This window comes from Lipotes vexillifer, unplaced genomic scaffold (genome assembly GCF_000442215.2).
Source record: "Lipotes vexillifer unplaced genomic scaffold, Lipotes_vexillifer_v1.1 scaffold50, whole genome shotgun sequence".
NCBI lineage: Eukaryota > Metazoa > Chordata > Mammalia > Artiodactyla > Lipotidae > Lipotes > Lipotes vexillifer.
In genome coordinates, this window is record NW_006784763.1 from 166,721 (window position 1) to 178,289 (window position 11,569).

The following is an 11,569-nucleotide window of genomic DNA, read 5'->3' on the forward strand; positions in this document are numbered from 1 at the left end:
ATTTTCTTAAATTTACCAAGGCTTGATTTGTGACCCAAGATATGGTCTATCCTGGAGAATGTTCCATGAGCTCTTGAGAAGAATGTGTATTCTGTTGGTTTTGGATGGAATGTCCTATAAATATTAATTAAGTCCGTCTTGTTTAATGTATCACTTAAAGCTTGTGTTTCCTTATTTATTTTCATTTTGGATGATCTGTCCATTGGTGAAAGTGGGGTGTTAAAGTCCCCTACTATGATTGTGTTACTGTTGATTTCCCCTTTTATGGCTGTTAGCTTTTGCTTTATGTATTGATGTGTTCCTATGTTGGGTATAAATATTTACAATTGTTATATCTTCTTCTTGGATTGATCCCTCAATCATTATGTAGTGTCCTTCTTTGTCTCTTGTAATAGTCTTTATTTTAAAGTCTATTTTGTCTGTTATAAGAATTGCTACTCCAGCTTTCTTTTGGTTTCCATTTGCATGGAATATCTTCTTCCATCCCCTCACTTGCAGTCTGTATGTATCCTAGGTCTGAAGTGGGTCCTTTGTAGACAGCATGTATACGGGTCTTGTTTTTCTATCCATTCAGCCAGTCTATGTCTTTTGGTTGCAACATTTAATCCATTTACATTTAAGGTAGTTATTGATATGTATGTTCCTATTTCCATTTTCTTAATTGTTTTGGGTTTGTTATTGTAGGTCTTTTCCTTCTCTTGTGTTTCCTGCCTAGAGAAGTTCCTTTAGCATTTGTTGTAAAGCTGGTTCAGTGGTGCTGAATTGTTTAGCTTTTGCTTGTCTGTAAAGGTTTTAATTTCTCTCTTGAATCTGAATGAGATCCTTGCTGGGTAGAGTAATCTTTGTTGTAGGTTTTTTGCTTTCATCACTTTAAATATGTCCTGCCACTCCCTTCTGGCTTGCACAGTTTCTCCTGAAAGATCAGCTGTTAACCTTATTGGGATTCCCTTGTATGTTATTTTTCCCTTGCTGCTTTTAATATTTTTCTTTGTATTTAATTTTTGGTAGTTTGATTAATATGTGTCTTGGCATGTTTCTCCTTGGATTTATCCTGTATTGGACTCTCTGCACTTCCTGGACTTGATTGACTACTTCCTTTCCCATATTAGTGAAGTTTTCAACTATAATGTCTTCAAATATTTTCTCAGTCCCTTTCTTTTTCTCTTCTTCTTCTGGGACCCCTATAATTCGAATGTTGGTGTGTTTAATGCTGTCCCAGAAGTCTCTGAGACTGTACTCCATTCTTTTCATTCTTTTTTCATTATTCTGCTCTGTGGTAGTTATTTCCACTATTTTATCTTCCAGGTCACTTATCTGTTTTTCTGCCTCAGTTATCCTGCTATTGATTCCTTCTAAAGAATTTTTAATTTAATTTATTGTGTTTTTCGTCATTGTTTGTTTGTTCTTTAGTTCTTCTAGGTTCTTGTTAAACGTTTCTTGTATTTTCTACATTCTATTTCCAAGATTTGCATCATATTTGCTATCATTACACTGAATTCTTTTTCAGGTAGACTGCCTTTTTCCTCTTCATTTTTTTGGTTTGGTGGGTTTTAACCTTGCTCCTTCATCTGCTGTGTATTTCTCTGTCTTGTCATTTTGCTTAACTTACTGTGTTTGGGGTCTCCTTTTCACAGGCTGCAGGTTCATAGTTCCCATTGTTTTTGGTGTCTGCCCCCAGTGGGTAACGTTGGTTCAGTGGGTTGTGTAGGCTTCCTGGTGGAGGGGACTGGTGCCTGTGTTCTGGTTGATGAGGCTGGATCTTATATTTCTGGTGGCAGGACCACATCTGATGGTGTGTTTTGGGGTGCCTGTGACCTTCTTATGATTTTAGGAAGCCTCTCTGCCAATGGGTGGGGTTGTGTTCCTCTCTTGCTAGTTGTTTGGCATAGGGTGTCCTGCACTGTAGCTTGCTGGTCTTTGAGTGGAGCTGGGTCTTAGCATTGAGGTGGAGATCACTGGGACAGCTTTCGCTGTTTGAGATTACATGGGGCCAGGAGGTCTCTGTTGGACTAATGTCCTGAACTCGGCTCTCTCACCTCAGTGGCACAGGCCTGACAACTGGCCAGAGCACCAAGACGCTGTTAGCCACTTGGCTCAGAAGAAAAGGGAGAAGAAAGAACGAAAAAAATAAATAAAATAGTTATTAAAATAAAAGTTTTCAAAATTTATTAAAATAAAAGAAAATTTTAAAGTAATTTAAAAAAAGAAAGAAAGAAGAGAGTAACCAAACCAAAAATCAAATCCACCAATGATAAAAAGTGCTACAAACTATACTAATAAAAAAGAACGGGCAGAGAGAACCCTAGGACAAATGGTAAAAGCAAAGCTATACAGACAAAATCACACAAAGAGGCATACACATACACACTCACAAAAAGAGAAAAAGGAAAAAAATATATATATCTATATATAAAGAAAAAGGAAGAGAGCAACCAAATCAATAAACAAATCTACCAATGATAATGAACTCTAAATACTAAACTAAGATAAGCATAAAACCAGAAACAAATTAGATGCAGAAAGTAAACCCCAAGTCTACAGTTGCTCCCAAGGTCCACCTCCTCAATTTGGGATGATTTGTTGTTTCTTCAGGTAGTCCACAGATGCAAGGTACATCAAGTTGATTGTGGAGATTTAATCCGCTGCTCCTGAGGCTGCTGGGAGAAATTTCCCTTTCTCCTCTGTTTGCACAGCTCCTGGTTGTTCAGCTTTGGATTTGGCCCTGCCTCTGCATGTAGGTAGCCTGAGGGCATCTGTTTTTCGCTCAGACAGGATGGGGTTAAAGGAGCAGCTGATTAGGGGGCTCTGGCTCACTCAGGCCAGGGGGAGGGAGGGGTACGGAATGCAGGGGAAGCCTGTGGTGGCAGAGGCCAGCATGACATTGCAACAGCCTGAGATATGCATTGTGTTCTCCTGGGGAAGTTGTCCCTGGATCATGGGACCCCGGCAATGGTGGGCTGCACAGGCTTCCAGGAGGGGAGGTGTGGATAGTGACCTGTGCTTGCACACAGGCTTCTTGGTGGCTGCAGTAGCAGCCTTAGTATCTCATGCCCATCGGTGGTGTCCACGCTGATAGCCGTGGCTCGTGCTCGTCTCTGGTGCTCATTTAGATGGTGCTCTGAATCCTCTCTCCTCGTGCACCCAGAACAATGGTCTCTTGCTTCTTAGGCAGTTCCAGACTTTTTCCTGTACTCCCTCCCGGCTAGCTGTGGCGTAATAGCCCCCTTCAGGCTTTGTTCATGCAGCCAACCCCAGTCCTCTCCCTGGGATCTGACCTCTGAAGCCCAAGCCTCAGCTCCCAGCCCCTGCCCGTCCCAGCAGGTGAGCAGACAAGCCTCTTGGGCTGGTGAGTGCCGGTCGGCACCGATCCTCTGTGCGGGAATCCCTTCACTTTGCCCTCTGCACCCCTGTTGCTGCGCTCTCCTCCATGGCTCTGAAGCTCCCCCACCCCGCCACCCCTGTCTCCGCCAGTGAAGTGCCTTCCTAGTGTGTGGAAACCTTTCCTCCTTCACAGCTCCCTCCCAGATGTGCAGGTCCCATTCCTATTCTTTTGGCTCTGTTTTTTCTTTTCTCTTTTGCCCTACCCAGGTTCGTGGGGAGCTTCTTGTCTTTTGAGAAGTCTGAGGTCTTCTGCCAGCATTCAGTAGGTGTTCTGTAGGAGTTGTTCCACGTGTAGATGTATTTCTGATGTATCTGTGGGGAGGAAGGTGATCTCCATGTCTTACTCCTCTGCCATCTTGAAGATCTCTTATATCCATCTTTTTTGTTTTGATATAAACTATATAAAAGCCTCTCTGATCCCTAGCTTATACATATAGTCTCCTAAAATTTCTTCTGATATTTTGTTTATTTTTAAGTATTTAATCTTGAATAAATTTTTATATTCAGTGTGAGTTTGGTTTGCAAATAGAATGAAATAATTTTTGTGTCACTGGGTATCCTGATATGTAAATAAAATCATATCATATCACATATATGTTACATGTTTGATTTGTGCCACAGCTCAAAGGTTAAAAGAGTCATAACATGCTGTTTTTTTTCCAGTTCCATTTCAATGAGACTCAGTCCCCTCCATCGTGGTTATTGGGAAGTGTCTTCTCAGTCATTTTCGAGGGAGCCCCTTTCACTCATTTGGGATCATAAAAGAACTCTAGGCCCTAGTGGTCAAAGACAAATGGAGGTGAAATCCCTGGTTATCAGTCAGTTGAGTTTCTCTCTGAGAACTTGGTCTTCCTGCCCACGTAGTACATTTGTGGGTAGGCAACTCCTTTGGCATTGTCTAGTTCTCCATGCCCATGCTTTGTCACTGATATCTTTACTGAGAGTCCCGCTCGGGATGCTGAGTTCCCAGACTGCCTAGGCACACATGTGCATCGCTACTGGAGTTTCTATCAATTCCTGGAAGCAACCAGTTTAGGAAAGTTCATGCTACTGTCTTCTGGAAGCCAGTGTTCCCTCCTCCCTCTCCCAAAGGTTGGGTCTCTCTGCCTTCTTACTCTCCAAGTACACAGCCTGGATTAAATTAAATTCTCATCTTTGGGCTTGAAACCCATAAAATACGTTACCAGTAGGGTAGTAAGGGGTGAGGGTACAAGGCAGTTGTGGTGAAGAGAGTCTAGACTTTATGGACAAAGGCCTGGCTATCTTTTCTCTGGGTAAGAAATCTCACTCTTTAGATATTCAACAGCTCATCTCCTGTCCACCAAGGATGAAGAGTATGCATTTTCCCAAATAGCAAAAGCTTAATAATGTGGTTGATTTTTCCTGTCCTGCTGCATTTAATTGTTGATGACTCATATATTATACCATATCACATTTTATATATATTTATACATGTATTTGTAATAATATATATTTTACATACTACATAAATATATATCTATTATAATAAATTGTATATATATTATACATATATAAAGTTCTGGAAGGATTACACTAAATTTTATCTGTGACTAACTCTAAAGGCTGAGCATTACCAAAACTTTTTTTTTAATTTCTATAACTTTTGAATCATTATCATTTTTTTATCTCTACAGTTAGAAAAAATATATATTTAGGAAAATGTCACAAAATGTTAAAAGGATGTTAGTAGCAAACAAAAGCTTTCTACACAAAACTTGCAAAAGCTTTTCAGATATTTACATTTAGAAAGACCCTTTTCAGATACTTAGGGGAAGGGAGCTATGGTGACTGGACAGTGACAAGGGAGAGATGTCTTATACATTCTAAAAAGCTGTTAGGTAACATGAAAAGATCCCTAAATTAGCAATGAAGCCATCTGGGTTTTTGTCCTGGCTTTGCTATGAAATAGCTGTGTAATTCTGATAAGCCTCTTAAACTCTGGGCTCCTAAATCTTTTCTAAAACTAGACAATCTCCAAAGTCTCTTTCAGTTCTAGCATTTTATAATATATATGATTTAGAGATTCTTAGTATCTATGATGCCAGTTGCAACTATCATAGTGCCACTAGCCATAAAACATCCAAACTAACTTTCCTCCTTGAGAGGGTAGATGTATTTGCCTGCCATGCCTTCAGCCCTTCCTGATTTGCAATGACCACTGAATCGAATGCTTACAAGAGCTTTTACCTGGAAAATGCCTCACTGACTGGAGAGCTGGAATTTTGCTCCCAATATGGTGGAGTTAAAAAGATTGCCACCAGACCCAACAGCTGGGCTGGCTCCTTCTGGGCATCCTGCCAGCCTGTGAGCACAGGGATGTGCTTGCTGGGCACTGGGATCTCCGCAGACATCCTTGCCTCTGCTCACTCTCTCTCCTTAGGCCTTCAAGGCCCAAGCAGCTGTGCAACTCATGTCCTGGTCACCAGGAGAAGCTGCCTCTACGCTGTAAGTAAGTATGGCTCTGAAACACTGCTCTCCAAAGCTAATTGCATTTCTGAAACAGATTTGTTCTCAGTTTCTACCTTTTTCATAGTCTTATTCAACTCTGCCCTGGGCAGCACAAATGGTTTTAGTTGAGTAGTTCTTTTCAACAAGGGTAGAAGAAAGATCTATTTCTACCTTTCCAACACCAAGCCCAACCCACCTTTATAGTTGGGGCTTTTTTTTTTTTTTTTTTTTTTTTTTTTCGGGGGACCCGGGCCTCTCACTGCTGTGGCCTCTCCCATTGCAGAGCACAGGCTCCGGCTGCTCAGGCTCAGCGGCCATGGCTCACGGGCCCAGCCGCTCCGCGGCATGTGGGATCTTCCCAGACCGGGGCATGAACCCATGTCCCCTGCATCGGCAGGTGGACTCTCAACCACTGCGCCACCAGGGAAGCCCAGGGGGCTTCTTAAAAGTAGCATTTTTGAGAACTGAACTGAGGATGGCAAAAGATAATGCTGTTTTCCCATAAGAGAATCCCTATTCTTTTATCCGTAAAGGTGAAACTGCAGTTATGCTGTGTGGTTTAGCCTAGAAATCATGGGGTTTCAGGGTTGGGTATGTCTCAATATCACATTATCTGACTAAATTTCCATATGCTCTATCGGTTCATGTTAAGAATATCCTTAATTCATATGAATATGAATATATAACCTGCCCCAGTTCCTGCTGGCCAATCTAGCTTAGAAGTAGAGTCTTTCATTAATCAATAATCAACAAATATTTACAGTATATCTGTGCTGTATTTTATAGTGGATGGCAAGATAGAATGTAGTGTAATTCTAGAGTAGCTTTTAAAGTTAGAAATGCCTAGATCCTAAGTGACAAAAAAATTCAGTCTCATTTAAACGCAGAGGGTGTTAAGCATAAACAAAAGAAACTTCTCATTTCTCCTGTGCTTTTGGTGAGTTTAGATGTATCAGTGGATATATACTGTGATGATGTGTATCTAAGCAAACCGTTGTGTTCTTTGAGCCTACTGTTATGAGAGCCATAGGAATGGGGGAACAAAGAGCATGGGAGATGGGGTCCTCATGCATTTAATTTATGAAAACTCAATATATATTTCTCTCAATAAGTAGGGACAACCATTTTAATTGTGCTGGTGATTCTTTCTGACATTTCACTTACTGAGGTTATGTTCGAGAGACTGTGACCTGGGAGACATATGTAGCTGACTTACAATGTATAGGCCATTTATATAAGTAGAAATGTGACTTTGTTTTTTCTATAACTGAACACAACTTAGGTCTCGAGCCCTCATTTCTGGTAGGCAATGTAAACATTGTTATTTAAAAATAACTCAGTCACTTTTAGTTTCATACTTAGTGTCTTTGGGCACATACCTGGGCAATGGTAGGATTCTTCCCCTCACCATCCTTCTGCTGAGGGGAAACCCAAGTTTGCTGACCTCAGTTGAGGTGTGACTTTTCTCCTCCCTAGTTTTTGGGCATTGTAACAACAGCCCACTGCTGATGGTTGGCAATCCAGGCTCCAAGTTCACACTCTATGCATTGCCCTTCACCCAGCCCAGGACTCTCCTGGTCCAGTGGCCCCCTCAGCATGTCTACACCCTCCTTGGGGGACTGAGGAACCCTCAGCTGCTTTTCTCCCCTACATAATGGAGTACATGGGCTGAGGGGCAGGGGGTGAAGCTTTTAGACCTTTGGGGCAATGGATGCCTTTGACTCAATGATTGGGGGCTGCTCTGCCATTAGAATTATTAGAAGCAAATGTAACTCATCAATTACCATTTCAGAATAGTCTACACACTGATCTGCTGGTCTCTCAATCTGTCCCCATTTACAGGATGCTGAGTGCAATTCTACTGTTTTAATTTATTTTAAAATTTTATTTATTTATTTATTTATTCTTGGCTGCATTTGGTCTTTGTTGCTGCATGTGGGCTTTCTCTAGTTGTGGTGAGTGGGGTCTACTCTTCATTGCGGTGCACAGGCTTCTCATTGTGGTGGCTTCTCTTGTTGCGGAGCACGGGCTCTAGGCAAACGGACTTCAGTAGTTGTGGCATGTGGGCTCAGTAGTTGTGCCTCGCAGGCTCTAGAGTACAGGCTCAGTAGCTGTGGCACACGGGCTTAGTTGCTCTATGGCATGTGGGATCTTCCCAAACCAGGGCTCGAACCCATGTCTCCTGCATTGGCAGGCAGATTCTTAACCACTGTGCCACCAGGGAAGCCCCAGTTCTACTGTTTTAAAGATGTTTTTATCAACAATATTGCCCCTAAATGAAAATCAACCATTTACTTTAGTGCCTAACCAAAGCCAGAGGAAACATTGGCTGACTTAGACTTACTCAGATACAGCATGTGTTGGTTTCCACCATAGTACCCTCCTAAAGGGAATTTCAAAGCTACCTTTGCTTATTCACAATTTTCACCTTATATTCTGATTTTATAAATGTTTTATAACATTTTGAAGATGTGACTCCACAGAATTTTTCCCTGCTCTGATTACCGACTTGATTGCTGAAACAGGATGCAGTGTCCAAAAAAGAACTAATGACAACAGTTCTTGCAGCATTGCCAGAGGCAGAATTTCTCAGCTGGAGTTTAGAGAAGCCCATCTAAGAAGCCCAAAGAAGTGTGGTCTATCTGTTCCATGCAGGAGGGCAAAGCCCAGCCTGTTTTGTCCTCCTCTGAATCCCTAGCACATGGCATTGTACTGATACTTAGCACATATTCGGTGTTCAATATATTTGTTGAATAAGTGAATTAACAAACCTCTAAACAGCAGTTTTATATCAATGTGACATAGAATGTGCTGGTCATTGAAGTAAAATAGATCAGTTTGCACAAAGTTAATGGACTTCCTAGGGAGCTGGTCATTGGAGAGAGTCTGCATGTCAGAAATACTGACTTTTAGGCTGATCTGATTACAAAAAAAAAAAAAAAAAAAAAGAGGGAAAAGATGTATTTTACACATACCCTGAATGAGACTGCCCCTCTCAAGTTTGCAAGCAAGGCAAACTCCTATGACACCCGGCCTTTTGATTTTACATTAAGGAATTACATTTACTTCATACAATTTTGTCTCCTTTAGAATTTTAGTCAACTCAACCCACAGAAACATAGATATAATTCTTACAGAAGGCCTCTGAGTATCCCCAGATAGCTCAAGGTGTGAATGGCCCTCCTTAACCTCTCAGTCAACGTGGTTTTCATGCTTCTATGTGTTTTTTAATATAAATTTATTTTATTTTTTTATTTATTTATTTTTGGCTGCATTGGGTCTTCATCGCTGTGTGTGGGCTTTCTCTAGTTGCAGCGAGTGGTGGCTACTCTTCATTGCGGTGTGCGGGCTTCTTGTTGCGGTGGCTTCTCTTGTTGTGGTGGCTTCTCTTGTTGTGGAGCACAGGCTCTAGGCGCGCGGGCTCAGTAGTTGTGGCGCACGGGCTTAGTTGCTCTGCGGCATGTGGGATCTTCCCGGAGGGCTCAAACCCGTGTCCCCTGAGTTGGCAGGCAGATTCTTAACCACTGCGCCACCAGGGAAGCCCTTCTATGCGTTTTTTTAAAGGTCTGCTTATTTGGTTGCTTGACCCATAGCAATTCGAGGCAGCAAACCTCAGACGGACAGGGAAGGCTGCTGAAGCAGCACACGGGCCCCCCACTGGGGATGTGGCCATTGAAGGAAGAGGCCCCAACATGGAAGTGCAACCCTGCTTGTGCGCGTCTTCCCAGCCCAGCTTCCTTTCCTTGGAGGCACCCTTCTCCTCTGTGCAGTCTGGTGTCCTCGCTCCACATATAATGCCCCCCATCCCACCCACCGCAGAGGTGAGTGAAGAAATGATGCTCAGCGCCCCTTGAAATACAGACAGCATAAGCTGGCACTGGGAGTAAGCCGCTCCTGCACTTTACTAGCACAGAGGATGCTAACGTGAGGCTGCTGGTGGCCTTTTCTCTACCCCGTGGAGAGAGGCATGTTTGAGGTTCTCTACGATAACACAGTGATGAGAGAAAGAGGTGTCCTGACGTCTCTAGGCCCTGGTGCAGTCCCGAGGCCCTGGTCCCTATTCACCAGCTGAAATGAAAACTAAAACTGCTTGTGTGTTTCCCCAGGCAGTTTTCAGTAGCTCTTGGTACTTACACCTGACAGCCGCGTGGCTGGACATCAGGCCCAGCGCCTCTAGCTCAGGTCCACAGTAATCTGCTCCCACCCATCCCGGCTGCTTGTGCCCACCCCTCTAGGTGGCGCCTGCCTCTGCTCTGGCCGGACTCTGCTCTCCCCGCCCCAGGCCTGGAAAGACCGGCTCTCCTCCTACCGTGTTCTTCCCAGGTCGCAGAATTTTCCCACGACGCTTTCAGTCCACATCTATGTCCACCTTCTCTGACTTCTTTCGCGTGTTTTGTCTTTACCTCACAATTAACAACTTGTTACATAGCACCTCTTTCTCCATCACTCCTCAGCCCTTCACGCTGCTTTATTTTCTGTACAACATTCACACCCTGACATATTATATGTGTGTGTATGTATGTATACAGAAATACTTTGGGACTTGTTTTGTTTGTTAATTGTCTTTTTGTCCATTAGGATGTCAGCAACACAAGGGCAGGGACTTATCCCAGCACTCAGAATTATTCCTGGCAAATGATAGATAAGTATTTGTGAAATGAATTAGTGCTGTGCTGCTCTCAGATTATCAATAGAACACATTGGAGAATTCAATTAAGATGCGTCTTCTTTGGCGTTGCCTCTTTAGAGACTCCATAACCATCGGTTTGTTCTGCTTTGATAGACATAACTCACTCAGCCTTATGTCTTAACTCTGTCCTTCTGCTAATTGCAAAGTTGAAAGCAGGGATAGGTTCTCACCCACCTTTGCATTCAAGCTGTTCCTCATACATACAGTTCCCTCTCATATTAGGCCCTATAAAGAGTTTGCTGTATTTCCTGGGTGTACAGAATCTCTCCAACTAGTCTTCACACATGCTATGGACAGTTTTATTTCATAATCCTTCTGTATCCGTGAAAACACCACACACGGAGAATTGTTCGGAAAGGCATCATGACTTGCTGGACTGATCTAAATGCACACACTGAGGCATTACACGTCATTCAAGGCCCAGCGCATTGCAGTGACTTCAGACCCACAGAAGACCATCAGAGAAAGTTGACTGGTTTCTCTTCCTCTGCAGGACAAGGCCTGAGATGTCCTGAGGACTGTATATACCTCAGTGGGTTTGGACTAAACCACCAGAGTGTACAGCCATTGCACATTCATTTCTCTCACATCTCCAACATCATTATACCAATAACCCCCAACTGCTGGTGAGTACTCGCCACAGTGCCAAGAACTGATTTAGTTCTTTGCATACATTTTCTCGATTAATCTTTACTTGAGGCATGGACTATTATTATCTTCCTTTTACACAAGTGACAACTCAGGCACAGAGAGATTAATCAACTTGCCCAAGGTCACACAGTGAGTAATTGGTGGGTCTAGGGTTCAAACCCAGGCAGACTACTCCACACCGTGCACACTTAATCTCTTCACTCTGCTGCTGCCCCGTTATCTGGTTAACACATCCAGTGACAAAGACTCTAGCAGCCAGGTCAGCTTCCTGTTTAGTGTCTAATCCATAAAGGTAATATTATATAATGCGATTAAAATTTAGAAAAGCAGAAATCATAGCCTGTAATCGAGTGCCTCTTTAGCTGCAGGGTGTAGGGA